The 19,910-nt window shown below is 38.5% G+C and overlaps 1 protein-coding gene and 1 long non-coding RNA gene across 2 annotated transcripts in view; one reads left to right on the top strand and one right to left on the bottom strand.

The window, feature by feature from the left end:
* GBE1 (glucan (1,4-alpha-), branching enzyme 1) overlaps positions 1 to 19,910 on the bottom strand; it is a 255,997-nt gene that overhangs the window by 143,496 nt on the left and 92,591 nt on the right. The window lies entirely within an intron of this gene.
* On the top strand, positions 7 to 18,309 carry LOC108446053. Its single transcript, XR_001861163.1, has 2 exons — positions 7 to 12,225; positions 14,046 to 18,309. It is a non-coding gene; the product is annotated as an uncharacterized LOC108446053 (long non-coding RNA).

The following is a 19,910-nucleotide window of genomic DNA, read 5'->3' as shown; positions in this document are numbered from 1 at the left end:
TGATGTCTTTTTCAGCGTGTCAGCTGCCGGGTGAACTTCGCGTTCCCACACACGTAAAACCCACCGCACACCCCAGCCAACATCAACACCCCCCAAAGCAGATTTGGCATCATCATGACTGCTGGAATAAATTTCTCGACTGTTTGATAGGGTGCTGGCGTGCTCATAGACAGCTCAGCAAAACAAGACTCTGGGGACGTCCATGACTTCTCATAAACACCGAGTCTGTACTGTAAAATGTTGCTTTATCAGACACAGAAAAATTTCCAAACGTGGTAAGATTAGTTCAACTGATCCTAGTGCAGCTCTAAATGCTGAATAGCACAGGTAGATTGCTGTGGAAGTTTTTGACCTAATATCAGCATGTCTCGTTTTTGGATAGGCCACCAAATATCCAAGGCAACTAATCACCAGGCTGACCATGCCTCTAGGCCAGCACTGAGCACTTTTATTTAAGGTCCAGCAATTTTGCTTTGTTTAGACATGTAGTGAGAAAGTTTATTTAGAGGCCTCTTTTGAATGCTTTTCAGCCACAGTTTATGAACTTTTCAGCTTCTAGATACCTTAACTCGTTCCCACAACCATCTCCAAAATTGTTGTCCTCAGTTGGACTCATCCTCCCTATCTTGGCTTCCTCTGAATTTAAGTGCTGTTTCTCCCTCCTGTCTGCCAGGTGACTAACAGCACCGTGTGTGATGGACACTAACAGTTCATTTATTACTTCACCCAAAACTGGCTACAGTGAAAGTTTCCGTAATGATTTGTTTCATCAACAGTGCATGTACACTTAACTGCACTGTATTTCCTTCCTTGTAGCAGTTTCTAACTAAACAGGCAAAACCAAAGTACCTTTGTTCCTTTTTTTCCTTGTGGAGTGCAACAAGTATTCTGTCCAAAGACTGTGTAGGGCAATAATTATACTGTTAGCTAGAGCAGTTACCCCAACAGAAGGCCCAAGGAGTTTTGGTTTGGTTATTGAAACAAGTAGCATCTATGCTGTATCAGAACTACTTGTCATATCCAGCTCTGATACATCAAGATTTCTTTTTTCCCACAGTGGCCACAATTTCTTCAGTCACTGGAGACTGAAAAACTGTTTTTAAAATTTCCCAGGCTTCTCAAAACTTTCTGCATGGCAGTGCTTTCAGTGCCTGAGTTTAACAACTCTTACCATCGTCTTTTTGCTTCTTTCCTCATATTGTGTGTGTGTGTTCTTCTGCAAATGTGTCACCCTTACTCTCACACTTAACTAGCTTGGTCAACTAAAAGGAAAAGATAAATTCCAGCTTATTATCAAGAGCCAGGAAACTGGGTTTTTTACAAAAGTTGCATGTGCTGCTGCTTTGGGGCTTCCAGGTGTTTAGTACTGGAGAGGGTACCTGCTGTTTGAAGTGGAGGTGGGAGAGCAATTCCTGCAGCCTTTGAATGCATGAGCATTGGAAACAGGAGTTCCACTCCTTAGCACTTTTTTGTTTGTTTGTTTTATTCATTGTCAGGAAGCTCAAGCAAGTTCACAGCATTGTTATTAGCTTTTAAGCATAAACACAAGAGAGACATCTATAAATGAGCAATTTGTGTAGGAATGTAGCTGTGGCTTGCACCTCCCTGGAGACAGGGACCCCTTCTAACATTCATTTTAAGCAGAAACGACATAGCATCCAGCCTCATATACAAGCAACCCTGAACTTCAGGAAGTTAAATTCTGCAGATAGCCCCTGTCTCTGTAACAGAGAAAGCCCCAATGATATATTTAACACTCTGTGAACCAGGATATGAACAAGCATACCATTTGTATCTACTCATGTTTCATTTTACAACTTGGGCATGATTTTATCTGCCTGCTTTGTCACAATTAAATCCAAGATACTAAGGCATATGCTATTTTGATCATTGATTACACCATGATCCTGGTGTCCCCACCATGAGCCGAGGTTGGCTCTCAGGACACTGCCATTTAGTCCTCTACCTGGAGGCGAAACCAGCAGCTCAGACAATGAATACTGTCCCAACAGCTGAATGTGTCTTTGTGCATTTGGCAGGGATGGATACAAAGCTGCCAGCTGCTGCTGCCAGCGCAAACAGAAAGAGGAGGACTGTTGGGAATAACTGCTCTTTTATGTAGACAGCAGTGGATCATATAAGAATGGTGTCTAAGGCATGTGTCTCGCACCCAGTTACCAGTGAGGCTGGAGTGTATCAATTACTCTAAAGTCATCTTTCAAAGGATGTTCATGCTTAAGTTATGTATACTTTAAATTTTTGCATAGTGATGCGAGCAGTAACGGTATAATTAAAATTATAAAATCAATTTAGATTTTTTTTAATATGCAAAGTTCAAAGATAAATCTAAATTTTGAAGATAAAAATGGCTGCTCCTACCATGCAACACCTCCATTTTGATTCACTAATATTTTGCACTTATCTTGCAAAAAAAAAAAGATGACAGAGATGATAAACCATAGGAACTAAGTTAAAAAATCCTTTTTTTGTCACTAAGGCACTGGTTCAGATTCTTCCTCATCAATAGTGTGTCTGTTCATATTTCAGCCAGAATGGATCTGTGAGGTCTCTGGCCTTGACTGGCTCTTACAGCACAAATTTCAGGTTCTTCTAAACCAAGTGGCTTAGAGCAGACCCGGGTCCTGGTCCTGGCCTGGCTCTGTAAGATGCTTCCAGGCCTGCCTGAGTTGCCTTTGTGGTACAGGCTTCTGTTCTGCAGCTAATACAGAGACTGCCCAATCCCACAGTTTAACCTGAGAAGAGATGGCAGGTACCAAAGGCAGCAGGATATTTTTTAACCCTCTGTTGAGAACATGTAAGAGTTGCTGGTCTCTCAAAGTGACAAGTCACAAGGCACGTCCTTTGTATGGTTCTGTTCAATACTTAATGGCTATATCAAGACTTGTTATCATTTCAGTCTGGGCAAAACTCCTCCCAACTCCTTTTCCTGAAAGTCTTTTTACATCTAGTTATGGTTGGCCCACTTTGCTTGCTTTCATGTAGAGAGATGTTTGTATTTTTTATTTCCATTGCACCTTTCCATGACTTAAAGATGAGAGGTAGTCCATGAGCAAGGACTGACAAGCTGTCACTCATGCCTATACTGGATCTCATAATGCGACCTATCAAGAAAAGGTGTTTCTGTGGACAGAGACAGCTGTTCAAAAAGATTTATGCTTCAGTATTCCAGAAGAATGGATTCCTGAAGGATCCCCTATCCTTTAAAGAGGTGTCAGACACCTGAGCATGTTACAGTATCCATTGCAACTTCCCACTTTTGGACTGGTTTCTGCACATTCAGTACTTAACACAAAGTGGACTTCAAAATTTGTAAGAAAATTATCTTGTTTTGCCACATTGGCCAGCCATACTTCCCCATGTTATTTGTTCAAGGATCCATAAGTATTTAACTGCACAGCTGTCATCCAGACCCAGTGCAAATGCCCCCGTTAAAAAAAATAATTATCCTTTATCTCAGTAGTCTTCCCAGAGGGGTCAAGCATTGGTTGTGGAGCTGTAGCTTATTGCAGGGTGGTTGTAGTAGGTGACCTTTAAAGGTCCCTTCCATAACAAGCTTTTCTGTGATCCCATGACACTTATCCCTATCTTTGGATTTGCCAAGGTGAGACACATAGGAGAAAAGAAATGGTCAGTGTTGCACAGCTGCATGACACATCATGTCAGTGTTCCATAATTAAAACTGTACTTAAGCAAGGATTGAACTGTTTGATTACATATGAAGAACAAAGCACATATCCTTGAAAATTGCAGCAAACATTCCAAGTATACATTGATATATTTATTAATTAGTTCATAGGCTTAAGAATTTTTGGGTTGGAATTTATAAGAAAAATAGGGTATTGATACTGTCTTTTAAGGTATTACCTTTGCCCTGTCATGGTTTCAGGAGCTTTACATAACCACACATCTTGAAAGATCAAAACAAATATACAATCTGAAACACTAAAAAGCCAGTTTCAGGGTTGTAAGATTCCAGTGAGCACAGTTGATGGGAATGCCATTTTCACTTACTATTCAGAGCAAAATAAAAACACATTCCAACAACCTGAAAGTCCTAAATAATGACTTCTTCTTGCTTTCACAATATTGCAGTGTGATTATGCTTTGGTGTCCTTATTTTGTATAACAGAATATCAAAAAATGTAAATACCTTTTAAAGTTGTTTACACATTAATCAAGATACTTCAAAGTGTGATACCAATTTTAAAATATCCGCAGATGTAGAACAATATTTGTTGTGAAAATGTCTACGAGTCTTACTAAAAAATCAGGTAAGAATTTGTGAAACAGTTCACAGATACAAAATACAAATAAAACCTTCAGGAAGTTCATAATATTTTTGGATGTTGTAGGTACTCTATTGGTTGTATGCCTTCTGTATTTCTCAGAAGTAATTACTGCCAATAGTAACAACTTTCTACAACTCCCAGTACTGCTGTTTCCTGTTGTTTGCATATGTGTTTATGCATTAGGGGAAGACCATAAAACATTCTGGACTCTCTCCTTAATGCCATACCACACTACTTGGTAGCTGTCACCTCTGTCTTACCAATGTGTGTTTATGTGTAACACTTAGAAAATAAGTAGCTTGAGCTCTCTGGATAGTTACCCCAGAGGAACATTCTTGCTATTATTGCTGAGGCTTTTTTAACAATGTATTGCTATTAAACAAGCAACTTATTAACACTCACCAAATATTGTATGCTTTATATCCAATACACTTAGAACTGAGAATGAAACCCCACAGCAACAGCAGCAATTTTGCTTTCTTGCTGTTCATTGTCAGGTCTTTCCTAAAACGCCTGAGGAATTATATTACCTTGGGCGTTTCTTGGCTGCATAGTCCCATACTCCCTCCTGAAACAGTACAGGCATTTAGGTGGCCTGGCCTTTTACTCAGAAGAGAAAGTGAGGTTGCCAGATAATCGTTCAGAGGGTAACACATCTAATCCTTTGGGAGGTCAAGTGAGGTGAGAAGAAAGGAGGAGATGGATACTGCTAATGCTCTGACAGCTCTGTCAATATAAATTCATTAGTATGTATAGAACTATTTTAGTTTTCAAAAAGCAGAATAGTATCTCAGTTGTATTCATGAATTCAAGTCTATCCCGACTTCACCTCAGGAAGAGCAGATGAATCTGGTGCAAACTGTGTGTGAAATGCAGAACTTTTGGAAGTCCAAAATGCTTTCCACAGACAGTTTTTTAGATCTTATCAGTATTAGTTCTGGTTTACTTTTTAATGGCAGTCAGTGGCATTTGACCCAACTGATTCTCAGGTGCAACCAGCAATGTGTTGAATGAACAGAAAGATGGGACAGGGACCAGATCCTTAGTGCTACACTCAAAATCTTTCTATAGTCAGAAGAAAACACCAAATATGGAACTAAGAACTTCTTGTTAGTCCAATGAATATTTTAACAGTATCATTTTTCAAAATGTTGGATTCATTTGGAAAAAAAAAAAAAAAAACCACAAAAACAAAACCCAACACCCTTATTAATAATGCATTTATATATACATATATGCAATGCATACTTGTTATACAGAAAATGCTGTAGCACACAAAAGGGTCTGAGAGTATAATTATGTATAATTATACAACCACTGAGCAACTAAAATTACAACTGTAAGGTGTAAAGCTAAGCTCAGGTTTCTGTAGATGTTAGAGACCACAGTCTTACTTTTAAAGTAGTGGCGTTATTTATATCTTTACATTTCATGTGTGCTTGTCAGTGTGCATTTTACACACTCTGAGATGGTGCACAGTGATTTCTGAATGTATCCGAACGTAACTGGATCCTACATAGATAACTGCACAATGACTGGAGCTATTTCATAATTACATCTTTGTCAAATTCTGATCTGAGCATTTATCAAAACATGGAAAACTAATTTCCTTACATACATAATGCATGTTTTGAGCCGTTGTTTTTCTGGAATCTGCCTAAAGACACTATGAAGAACATCTATCATGTTCAATTACCCATCTTCACATGCACGTTTCTCATCTCAGAAATGCTATACCTTTAGATCTCCAAAGTTACCTGAATTAATTGAATAATCACATAAGGTCATGTACTATAAGTCGCATTTTGATACCCTATCAGTTTAGGGACCCATAGTTTCTACTATTTCTGTCTTGGAATATCCCCAGTACAATAACTGAAGGTGTAGCCTTCACAATCCCAGTGATACAGAGCTACACTTACAGGTGTGCAATCCGTTGCCATAGGTGATTGTATTGTATGCAATACAATTTTCCATAGAAAAATTTTTATGCCTCGGTGATTCACCTTTTCCTCTTAGAACACTCAAAACTCTACATTTCTATAAATACAGAAATCTTCATCCAAGACAAATATGTACACACAGACATTTTTGTTAGTAACATCAATATTCATGGATTAGGAAGAACTAATCTGTCTTCACACAGGTTTTTTCTTGCTTAGAGATAAATCCTTTAGGTTGGATCCTTTTTCTCTTATTAGAAAGGTTTATATCATGCTTGTTTTTAAAATCAGCCATGGCATTTCTGTTAAAAGAAAAGTGGCATGACTTTCACTTTTTCCATATGTAGGCAGCTTAATAAAATTATGCAGTAAAGAAAACTAAGGGATACGCAGCTTACAGTGTGAGTACATTTGGAAGGGATTGCTTAAACTGCGTTATCTGTGGGAAATAAAAAGAGCAAATATAATTAATAGTTATCTTAGTTACCCAGGCACCCAGCACCTCCCTCAGTATGGGTTTCTGAGGACATACAGGATTATTAGCTGCATTTCTGTTTCCTGAATATTTTATGTTGAAGTATGTAGTAATAAAACTTCATTACTACTTAGTAAAAAAATTTTCTGCATATTATTAGGTAACTTTCATTAGATGACAATTCTTTGCAATGAACAGCTAAATATTTATATTTTAATCCAAATAGCAACCTTCACTGGTAATGTATTAATTACTATCATGTATTATATGGGTAAATTTTGGTTTTCCAAGTTAATGCAGTCCCAGTTCCATTAGAATAGTTTAAGTGCTGATGGCTCTCAGTCAGTTTTCCTCAATCACCCTTCCTTTTTGATGTATCTGAGCCTTCTGTTTATCTCTCAAAATTCTCTCTGGATGTTGTATTCCATTACCTAATCCTACTCAAAAAATGGTTAATATTGGTGCCCAATCTCATTTGAGCTTGAGCAGCCACTTGGTGCAGGTTTCCTCACTCTTGTACCATCAGCTCCTGCAGCAAGGCATCATCACACATCAGCAGTCCCCCCGCTCACAGCAGTTCTGAATTCTCCTGCATGAATATCCAGCTTCTTTGGTTCTTTCTGCATTATATTATCTTCTCAGGCAGCATCCAGGCTCTTCATTTTCTGCTTGTCCCGTAGTTCCGCCAGGAAGGCAGGCCATCCCCAAGTGGGGAAGTTCACCTTGGTGTCTGTAAAGGTGGGGCATAAGCAATTAATTGCACTTTTCCTTATGGCACTCTTCAGTTAGTGATCTGCTAGTTCCAGGATTGCATTCCTTCCCCAGTTTTCTTCTGTTGCTTCCATGTGTGTTTGTTCTTGGTCTGACTATTTCCTTACTGCACTATTTCCTACCATTGCATGTGTGCATGGACTACTTTTCTGCCTCTTTTCACTTTGTCATCCCCCTTTTGCCACTTTTACCAGAGAAGATTATATGAGAGTGAATGCTGACAAAAAGAAAGAGCAGATTTTACAGCATCTGAGTCATGCATTCTGATGGACTTTTTATTTGTTTTTCTCACTTGCTAGTATTTAGTGTCCCCTAGATCACTTCTTCCCTTATACGGCTTGCTAGCTCATTCTGTACTGTTCCAGTGTCTACTGACCTTAAAACTGAATGCATTTCTGTGTCCAGGACATCCACTACAAGTCTTAAAATACACCCTGGTCATAATTCAAGGCTGGCCTGTCTCAACCACATAAACTTCCAACAGAGACTGACAGCTTTTTCTGGTCCTAATACATCTCTGCTTTCTTTTGGCTTGTGATCCATCCTCAGACGATACAATCTGTCACATTCTGGGCCTCCTTTTCAAACTCATACAGTGTTCAAACTCATACAGTGTCACAGCAGGCAGTTGCTCCTGCAGGAAGAGCTGGTTTGCAAGAATCTGCATCTCCAAGACTTAGTCCCTGCTGAATGTACCGTTCCCTCAGCCATTTCTTCTACGAAAAGAGAGGAGGGCAGGTATTTCTAGGGGCAGAGTGGGCATGTGTAGTAAGAGGTTGGATTTGGTTTTCTCCTTCCTTGATTCCTCTGTCAGTCTACCTGATTTTGTACTTTACAGGTAAAGCCATAACAAAAACTGTCTCTACTTAGCTGGGTCATGAGAAAGGGGCAGAAACAGAGGTCTCTGATCACACAGGACTATGATCAGAGGCTTTTAAAGCAAGTATCAGTTTCCATTCAGTGTCCACCTATCAGCAGCTTTCTCTGACTGCCTTCTGTTTTCTCCTCTTTCTCTCAGATTTTCAACAAAGTTTCCTTTGTCCCTCACAAAACATGCCACTTACCAGCGCAAGGCTTGGCTGGAGTGAGTCATAGCCAGATCATAAATTGATGTAACTACTGTTTCTCTGCTTTCCTTGGATCGTTAGTGACCCTGAAGCACCTGGGTTGCCCAAAATTCTTTTATTTTACAGTAAATGGGATAATTGCCAGAACACAGGACTGCACACCTCTGATACATTCATTCCAAGTCTTCTATGACGACTGTAGGCTTTCTCCTTTTTGCAGAGGCTTGGTTGTTCACCAGCCCAACTAGAAGGGTTCACAGATGGGTTTTCCCATGTCTTCCCCTGACTTGTTACACTGAAAATCTTCTTTTCTACACCACATACACATTGCTAAGAATTTACTAAGAATTTGTTAGTCCAGTAAATATTGTAACAGTATAAATTATCTGATTAATGCAGAAATGCCCCACTTTTCTGATGTTCTGGTCACCCTTCCAGTGTGCCTCTAAGTCCTGAGCTTGTCAGTCTTCCTGATGCAGACAAGAGACAGGACTTGCTTTATAAGTCATCAGCCCCTGAGGCCTTCACAAGAACAGTGATGTTCACATTGAAGGATTCCAATTCCTCAGCCTTGGGTAAATTTGCTTTTATTTTTAAACCTTTTCCTTACACCATCTGCTTCTCTCTTACCTATTTCCCAACCAGTCTGAATATTGCACAATATCTTCACTCCAGGGCTCTCAGATTTCTACCATTCTCTGCAATTTTATTTCTCTATCACTCAACCATTTACTTTACTAAAATCAGTAGTTTCAGCAATATAAAACTGTGATTCCTTAGTGGAGAATCCAGGAGACAAGTTAGAGACAGGCTGATTTTTCAAAATCACAGTAGTTTTGCTGAAATGCACAGTCAGCAGAGCTGTATAAAACTGGAGGTCACTGCATTGTTAAGTTCAAATTTGTCATTGAGCTACTCAAGAAAAGCATCTATAAATGGAAGACATCATGAATGTTTATACTGTTCAAAGGCCTGTTTTACAGCCTGTCTGCAATTCAGTAGTTTGTCAATATAGAACATGAAAAACTTGAGCCCAATATCTCTTCCAATTTATTCTGCTTTTGTAGAATTTACCAAATTTATGTTAAAATCCCAACAGATGTTACAACAAAAATTTATATCCATGGCTTTTGGGGCCATGAGCAAATCAGCTCATTGTGCAATAGTCTTACATTAGCCAACTGTTGATAAATATGCTGTAGAAATACTTAAGTATTCAAAATGCTATGTCCTGCTAAAAAATAACAAATATTTTTATGTCTTCTTTTATTCCAGCTCTTTTTCCTCAAAGAATTTGAAATATGAATAATTGTGGTGGGATAAATGAGAACTCGTGGACCCGTAGGGATTCTGAGTCTCTGGAACCCATCTGCCATTTGCTTTGTGCCGTCACAGAATCTCGTAACACAATGTTCCAGGCAAAATTGCCATTACAGATTTATGTTATTATACGTTGTTATATATCTTATTATAGATATATAATACATTGTTATATATATTATATGATTGTTATATACATTATTATATTTATAAATTGTTATAGATATATATTTTTGCCTTAATACCAACCTTCTATAAATTTAACTTCTTTTAATCAGTGATACAGTTCACTGTCTGTGGTCAGTCAAGCTGATCGTAGTCAAGGAGTAGCCATAATAGTACTCTCTAGTAGGAATAGTACACTCTAAACTAGGAATCTTTTCAGAAGCCTTTCATGTCTTACCCTCATTAAGCTTAGTCTCATAAACCAGACTAAGTCCTCTCCTGAATTTTTTCTGGTTGTAATTATCTGGTTCTTTTACTGTTTATGGCTAAGGAATCAATTTATGCAAATAAAGAGATTTCTTTATTCATAAGATAATTGTCCACACTGTTAGAATTATTTGTTCTATCGCCTCCTTCCACTGTTTCAGCTGCACACAGTTAAAATAACGGATTACTCTTAAAATTCACGAATTATCTGTTGCTTCTTGACCTAAGCACTCCTTCAGCTGTGTCCTCAGCAGCTCCTGTGTTGTCATCTGATTCAACACATGCACAAGGAACACTTACAAAGGGAGCTGAGTCATTCTCTAAATCTGGACCGTCGTCCTCTGAACACAAAACCTTCCTCTGCAGGACCTAAGGGCAAGTATTAACTGTGTCATGTTGCATAGGATGTTTTAGCTTCTCTGACTTTAAATTACTTCTGTGTCTAACTGAAAAGCACATAATTTAGCTGCATCCACCAAAATTTTCTTTGTGTCATTTGTGTTACATAGTGCCAAATATTCATTTTTCTTCTTACTTCTGTGTGCTTTTATTTGTCATTTCAAAACAGACTCACATCTTCACTGGACTGTTTTTTATACATATGTGTAATTTCTGTGAATTTTGACTACTTTGCTGTCATTCAGGAACCCTTGAGTCGCAAGGAACGTAACCTTCTGTACGATCAAATTGTTATTCCAATCATACCATTAAAAGACACTCACTGTGAATATCAATCTGACTTAAGTCATCTGATATACCTAACATTTAAAAGGGCTGACAAATGAGGACATGTATTAGGCACACCAAAAGTGAGGATAAAGCAAGACCAACTGTTCATTTCTTATTATTTTCTTAGCACTATAAAATATCATACACATTCTTTGCATTTTTCAATGGATGGACTTGTTCTCAGTCTTATCTCTGTGCTTGCCAAAAATGTGTGTTCTGGTAGGTTGAAACCACTCTAGCACTACTACAAGTGATTAATACTAGGATTTTTTTCAGGTTTATGTCCAAGTTGCTGGGTTACTTGCAATTCTGAACAAGATTTACATGAAGACTTGTTAAGAGCTCTGTATCTGAGTTGTATTACATTGCTTGAAATAAAGCTTTTAAGCCGACTTCTCCAGTATAATTGTTTTCGTGGTTTAGGAGTTTTCATGCTAGCTCTGTTTTTATAAATACTGCCTTTATTAAATTTGTAAGATCCCAAAGTAATACTTTTTGGTTTAGGTTTATTTTCTTGATTTATGTGCTTGCATGTGTATCTTCTCCCTCTCTCTTTTCTAGTTCTTTTTTGACTTAACATTGATTTTTTTCCCCATTATTTTACAGTAAGTCGTGTGGCATTGACATCCCTAAGGAATTTAAAGTTACATGGAAGAAAATTGAGTAGCATATCAATGGATGAGATAGGCATGATGGTTTCTCCACAATGTCATTGCATGTTGATGAAGGGACAGGACTGTGAAATATGAGATGCAAGTGTCATCAAAATATTACTCTGGTTTTGCAAGGAGCCGCACAAGGAGCCATTCCTTTTCTGCAAAAGGAAGGCTTGAGTGTTCGTAACTATAAAAACAAACACCAACACTGCCTGCAACAGAAAAATAAGTGCCATATGTTTCCTGGTTTTCTAATTTCCTTTCTATGCCGTGAAGTATAGATATTCCTATTAATGTAAAAAAAAGGCAATCACCTCTTGTCTCTGTTTTTCTTAAATCTAGAAATGTTTTGCAAATTTAACGTGAAACAGTCAAATGTCTTGTCCTGTTTTTTCATTTTTAGAATAAACTGAAGTATTTCAGCTTTTGGTGTCCGTCCTGCTTGTTCACATGATTTCATTTTTATATCAGGGTACTGTTTTTCATAAACATCAAGACCTTTTCCAGTACTGAGGAACTGAGGTGGGTTCTGTTGTATTTCTGTACTAAATTAAATTAATTTTATAACCTATTCAATACTCAGAAACAAGTCTTTTTCTGAGTTTAAATTGGGTACATTGTGACTTTAAGGTTAATATATTTTACATAGTGCTTTGAGTGCAAGTTTGCATATTAACTGAAGGAGGTTTGATTAGTTTTATTCTTTTTCTTCTTTTCAAAAAATTATTTTGCATTGTGTATTATCTCTATTAGTAAAAAGTACAAAATCTTCTCTGATAACTTCCCATTATGTTAGAGAAGATTCAACAAAGCCTTTAATTTCTTTTGTCTTACATTGTGAACCAGGATAGTTAAGGGAAAAAAAATCTTTCAAGAACGAATCAAGAATCTGCTTGTAAATACAATACTGTCATTCATCATTAGAGATAACACACAGGGGTTATAGCTGTGTGAGCTATTTAAAAATCAAAAGCAGCACACTCAGAGTGTGGCCATGTTTGGAGGAGCAGTACATAAAAGTTACCCCTCAAGAACATATCGTTCTGAAGGGTAACCAAATATAATTATTTCATGTGGTGCCACATAATTGAGATGACTCGGAATTCCCCCTCTTGTAACACTTTTGATCTGTCTCTTTAAGTTTGACAGGGTAAGGTTAAATCTCCTTCTGCTATAACGAGTTGGGAAATACTTCTGGTGCTAAGAATAGCTCATTAAAGGTGGATGGAAAGTCTCCTTTTCTAATGTACATAATAATTACCATAACACTCAGTGAATGTGTCTTTGCTGGCAGAATGACATACCTTGCTGCTGTATCAATGAAAACCGAGTTTCTTGTTGGTTAAAACTGTCACTTGCCTGGAATAACTAGGTCAAATGAAGTAAAAACATGGAAAATGGAGAAAGATTATTTTTTAAACATACATTTCTATTCTAAACAAGTCAGCATCTATTTCTTTTTAGAGAAAATTTGAATAGAGCACAGGACTTCTGAGTCAGTAAGCTCAGATGAGACAATCCACGGCTCTTCTCCACCTTATATTCCGGGTGCTGAATTACTGACTTTACAACAATGCCACTCATGGCAGAAAACATGAGTAGTAAAACGTAGCAATGTGCTTGAACTTTAGAACTTGAGGTGAGTGGTGCCAGGGACATCTGTAGCCTGGAAGCAGGGCCAAAACATTCCTTTGCTCCTACAGTATACGTGGAAAACTCTTGGTAAGGAGGAAAGGCTGGAGAATATGTACATCAGATCTGAATGGACACCACCAGATCTGAATGTACATCACCAGATCTGTGTCTCTTTGGTTCCACAGAACTGCCCTTGCCATTTCCCATATTCCCTGTCCCAGCACACGGAGAGTCCCTGTGTAATCACAGTTTAAGATGTGGCCACAATGCCATCTTTTCCCAATATACCTCCAGGAGTGCAGTGGATGGTGAGTAAAAATATCACAGAGTGGGTCAGGTTGGAAGGGACCACAGTGGGTCATCTGGTCCACCCTCCCTGCTCAAGCAGGATCATCCTAGAGCACATGGCACAGGATTGCATCTAGATATTTCTGGTATGTCCAGAGGGAGATCCACAACCTCTCTGGGCAACCTGTTCCAGTGCACGGTCACTGTAAAGTTCTTCCTTATATCCAGGTGGAACTTCCTTGTGCACCATTTTCTGCCCTTTGCCTCTTGTGCTATTCCTTAGTACCACCAAAAAAGCCTGGCTCCATCCTCTTGGCACCTCCAAATATATCCTAAAAAAACTAGTAGCGTATGCAGCCTTGTTTGATTTTCCTTTCAGCTGTTGAAATAAGATCCTGATTTTCTCTATGTGTATGTAGATGGATGTCCAGAGTTTGTGAAGTGCCAAATGTGTCACTTGTGGGATAACTGTCAGAGAGGCAAGACAAACAAGGAGCTGCTGAGCACTGGGTAGTGACAGTGCTTGCCTAAAATCCAGGTAAGGATTCACTGTTCCTAATAAGATGGGCAATCCATCTGTAGAATTTTTTCTATAGAACAGGCATCTCCATCATGACCATCATCATCACAAAGCAACAAAGTATAGAAGAAATATTTCAGTGCACATTCAAAGCATGTGGTACTAGAGGAAACCTTACAAAATAAAATTTGCTGTATCTTATTGGAGCTTGGCCAATTTTTTAGCATAAACCTAACCAGAAGTAGTACATGATTATTTAAGTACTTAACTGTGTCCGCTCTGGTATTGAAGGGAAATACAGAGCATTATTCTTTTAGAAACTTTTTCCCCAGTTGTTTAAAGTCTTTTCTGTGAATTTAAAATCTCATCTGTGCATTATTTTTGATCTGTAGGTAATCCACAGATAATCATAGAGTAATAGAATGGCCTGGGTTGGAAGGGACCATGATAATCTGGGACTAGAATTCATATCTGGAAAATTTAGTGCCTTTGTCTTGCTTCAACTGAACTTGTATGATATTCCTGTTACCTGTGGATACCTAGCACACTGCCACTGCTAGACATTTTGACCTGGCTACTCAAATGCCATTTTGAGTGATTTTTCTGTAAGGCTATGATTATCAAAACCCACAAGGAACATTAACTTACTGAGCATGTTCTTTTACCAATTTGACAAAATATTCCCAGAAATGTTTCTAAGCATTCACTGTCTGGCAGACAGCAGTGCCTTTATATCCATTGGCACTGTCTCCCATGGGATCAGAGCAGTTGCTGGACCTTGCCTTTGTCTAATCTCTTCAGTGCAGTCTTTCTGAGTGACAGGGCTCTGCCCACGTATTACTGTAGCAGAACTCCCCTGAGACACCCTCTTTGAACCTGAGAAGCCTACGGCATCCCATATTCTTTATTTCTGAATATAAATCTCCTTCTCATAAGTGTATCCCTTTAATGTCTGGCTTACAGTACATTTGATTTTTCCTATTTTGAGTGTCCTACAGCTAGCAGGTTTTGATGAGGCCCAAAGAGGCACCTTTCTGTTTCTAACCTTACTAACACAGGAAGCTGAAGGATGATTTGCCTTGTGTGACAGTTCTCCTGGGTTCTACACCACTGTGCAGTGACTTGCAATCTCCCCAAGAAACTGTTTTACAGAAGAAAGCAAAATGTTTCTCCCTCTGTAGCTTGGTGGAAAGTTTATCCACTCCAGTACATGCAGGAAGCCATCCTGCCAACAGCATGCCAAGCAGTATTGCCAAGAGCCACGGGTGCCCCTGGGTGTTTATCACTGCTGCTCTGGAGATGCAGCCACCTGGCTGGGTTTGCCCCAAGTTTGGATTGTAAAACTTAAAACTGGAAAGCAAGGCTGTAAATGGATAAAGGCAAAGTAAGTCATTCCTCAGTTAACAATTCCACCACTTCTTTTTTCATAACTCTTGATGTATTTTTGGAGATACTGCCAATCACAGTCTGAGTCCCTGCTTCCTTGATAAATTTCAAGCAAATTCACCATGAAAATATTAAGCAGCTGAAGTGAGATATGTGTAACATTCCTGAAGCAGTTATTTCCCCAAGTTCCAGTCAAGTCAGAGGCACTTACCCTGCTGGTTAGCTTTCACTCAGCATAAAGAAGGATTAAACTCCTTTATTAGTTGTTAGAGAAACCTAAGTTTATTATAACTACTGCATCAACCAAACACGATTGTTTGTAACAGGATGATTCTTAGTAGTATTACACATGGCAAAAAGAAAATTTTTTGGAGGACCTGGTTCTTTAGGCCCCCCCAGGCAGCCATCTTACGTTCCTGCCTTCTCAAAGAAACATCTGTGGGAGAAGGGGGGCCAGTCTGAACCCTCAGAAGAGTTCTCAGAGCACAGCTCACAGATAAGCCAGTTTACTGTAATTCATTTCCTAATCTACTTCATACTGCTCTACAACATTATTCATTCTGCTCACCCTTAGGACTTTTTTTTTTTTAGCCTGCCATGCCAAAAGGCGAGGTACAGACCTTATTTAATCCTGAAGAGCAGGGATGTTAATTGGGTTGAAAATGGTAATGATGCATCTAATTCTGTCTTATCTACACTGCTCGTCCTGCTCTCAGGACACCTGAGTGCACCTGCATCCCAGGACAGAGGCTTGAACACGTATTTTTCTGCGTTACACCCAGCTCCTCCCTTGACCCATTATCAATGGCACATTACCCACCGACTCAAATATGAATCCCATACTATTTCCTCTCATTCTGTTTCTGAGTAAGAGCAGGTACATGCTTGAGACATTTTTGATGTATATTGCCTCAGTTAAAGCATAATTACCTCCATGAAAAGGAAGCGGATTAACCAGCTGCACCTTAGCTGAAACCTCTGTCACCTTTACATTTCTGACTTTTATTTGGTTCTTCAGCTATTTCAATTACCAGTCAAGGAGAGGTTTAAGTCCACAGCATAATAATACTTGCAATTACTAGTAAATAGCATTTCACAGCATTAACTAGTTTGTCCTTACTGCATCCATTTCAGGCAGGCAAATAAATGCTATTATCCTCATTTTACAAACACATTGATTAAGTGACTTACCTAAAGGCCACACATCAATTTCAATGTCAGTGCCAAGATTAGCAGAGAGGAACTTCTGCATTGCAGACACAGAACAAAGTGATTGGTATTATCAAGCCCACCCCCTTCAGAAACAAACAATCATTCCTCAGCTGTGTGGTCAAGTAGCATTTACTCTCCTCACATGCCCCTATATGTTTTGTCCACCTGCTAAACTGCTCCTTGATGATGGCTCAAAATGGTTCCCAAGTATGTCTCTAACATGGGAAGATTTCTATCTGCCTCCTGCTTTTAGCACGAGGGTTGGAAAGCACTGCCTGGAGAACCTGTGAAACTCCCACGGTGGTGGCTGAGCCTGTGGAGGCAGAAGGTGAGGGCAGGGAAAGGGGCAAGGGGCTCATGCTGCTCTCCGAAGGGCAGTGTGAAGATGAGTAATGAAAAGAGGAAGCAGCAAGGGCAAGATTAGGCAGAAATTAGGATGATCTTTTACAATCTCATTTTAAGAGCTTTTTTTGCCTCTCCAAACAAGCAAATTTTCAGTTTTAAGGCTGTGTAAAACAGGTATAATTCTCTTTTCTATTGCTGCTGTAGTTGCTGTTTGGAAGTTGTGGTAATTGTATTGTTAACACTGAAAGCTGAGTCTTCAGCTCTTAAACACAGTAGCATCTCTAGTCCTCAGTCTGCTGCGCTATTGGGTAAATTGCTCTATTTTAAATCCCCTTCTTTTGAATTTGGAAGGAGTTTTGGATTTGATGTCTCTAGACAGACAGATTGTGTCTGTTCAACACCTAACTGATGAGTATAGACTTTATTGTATGCATGAAGGTATAATAAGTAATATCACAACAGGCAAAAATCTGTTAAACATTAATAAGTTCCTAAAGGTAAAAATCTGTTCTGCTTACAGGCAGTTATTTCTAAGGAAAAATATATGGTGGCTATATTTGTTTCCCCTCCAGAACAAGTCTTCCTACCTGGAAAAAACAAACAAACCAGAGAAACTCAGGATAGCATTTTTAACAGCTAATTAAGGCTGTCTGTGTGTAAGGGTGGCAACCTTTTGTTCTGATTTAGGTACAGGTCACAAGATCTTCTTGTCTCCACTTCTAAATGTGACAAACAATCAAAATAACCATAAATCTTTTGAACCACAGTAGTTTAGTTCTTCAGCAGATTCACAAAGCTGCCATTAGAGCCCACAGTGTCATCTAGCAACACCCGAATTTGACCTAGTCATTGAAGCTGATCCTGTGCCAATGTCTGAAAGCAGATACATTAAAAAATTGTTGAGCATTTATGATAGATACTGGTATTTCAGAGCAGACTCCCAAGCGATGAATTATATCCTTAATAAGCAGACATGACAAAGTCAAATTTAGAAGTAGAATTTGAAATGGTTGCCAAGTTTTTAACTGAAGGTCATTTATTCCTTTAATTTTTTTTTTAAACCATGTGCATGTAAACACAAGAAATGTGTGAACTTACCTTCAAAATACCTCAAATATTAACCATATGAATTATACATTTGCCTTTTACTGACTTTTAGAAGATTATTTCTTGCATAAAACTAACATCATTCAATTTATTGCTTTTGAGTCACCTGTAGATTGCAGTATCAGAATTATTCAATAGGTTTATGCCTGTCAGAATGTTGTATTAGCTCCATTATTCACTAACAGTAAAAAAAAAAAACATCTTTTTAAATGAATGCTTAAGCATGGGTATTTTCTTGTCACTTCATTGGCTTGTCTTCTGTGCAATTCTAGTCCTTACTCTTCCACCTCAGAATTTTTAAGGTGTCATATACAGAAGTGATAAGTTTAGCTGCATCAAATTGTCATAGAGGGTTAATCTTGCATAGGGAAAAAGCAAAACATGGCTGGATGGCCAAAGATGTGATTATGTGTTCTGAAGCCTGATAAATATTGTATCATGCCACAATTTAAGATGCTCAAGGGCTTCACAACCTTAATTGCATTTTAATCATGGCAACTCTGTTCAATTATGTACTTCGGCTTCTTCGAAAATAAAGCACTTCAGTCTTTGAAAAGATGTTATGGTACATCTCACCTGCAGGGCTGCTGCCCTTTTTTCTTCAGGGGTGGTTCTGGGAGCTGAGAAATGCAAACCAAAGGCTTCTGCACTGGGAGGAAAACAATGTAACTGAAAACAGAATCAAGACTAAAACAAGAGGAAATAATATGGCAGACAATAAAATAATGGAAGAGAGTGTTTTCTTGAAAATGGTGCATTCTCTTTAGCTTGAATGTTCTGCAGATCCAGTAGCACCTAGTGCTTCCTGAGATGCATTACACTGCACAGTGGGAACCTCATTTGAGGTTGATCCTTAGCTAATACCACAAACATCACTGTTGAAAAGAAGTTTTTCTTATAGTCCTTTCTGTTTTGTAATTTATTTTACTGAGTGTTTCATAAACTCTGTTCTACCTCCTTGCTAAAAGGAATTAATGATTGTGACTAGGCACTTCAATTTCAGTCTATTAAAGCACTTAGAGGCATGCTTATGTCTTCTGAAACTTTTAACACTCTCATTGCCTTTGGTGCAACTTCTCACGCTATTTACAGTCCCAGGCACGCTTTAGTGTTTCACTGGATTACGACTTTAGCCATTTTTCCTTTCTTTGCATTTATTTATGTGGCATGGTTTTTTAAATCTCCACTGGGTGGATGATACTTCAGCATTTTATCATGGATTTTGGCTCAGTTTTCTTACTCAAATGTTCACAGATAACTTGTGTCTTTCATTCACTTCCAGAAATCCACTCATGATTTTAATATATACCTCAAGTCAGAGATAAAATGAAATTAAATCTTCAGCTGTGCTTTGAAAAGAAGTTAAAAAATACCTAGTGAACATAAAAGTCTAGGGCAGAAAGCCTTATTTCCACTTTAAGGAGCCCCTACAAACAAAAGTACTGTGTTTGTCCAGAAGCACAACTTCTGCAGGAATTGTTAGTGGAATTCTCTGTGGTTTTCTTGTGCAAGAAGTCAGGCCTAGCTGATCAAAACACTCTCTTGTGGCCTTAAAAGTCTCTGATGAATTTTGAAGCATCAGATCAATGATATGTTATCTTTGTTGCAAAAGAACAATCCTCTGTGATCATTACTGCTGTGCTAGCTGATCATTTTAAATTAACATAACACAAAACAATTTCACAAAATCAATTCATATTCTTCTCTCCAGACT

This window comes from Corvus brachyrhynchos, unplaced genomic scaffold (assembly GCF_000691975.1).
Source record: "Corvus brachyrhynchos isolate BGI_N302 unplaced genomic scaffold, ASM69197v1 scaffold152, whole genome shotgun sequence".
NCBI lineage: Eukaryota > Metazoa > Chordata > Aves > Passeriformes > Corvidae > Corvus > Corvus brachyrhynchos.
Note: the sequence above shows the minus strand (reverse complement) of the source record. Positions and strands in the feature narration are given on the sequence as shown.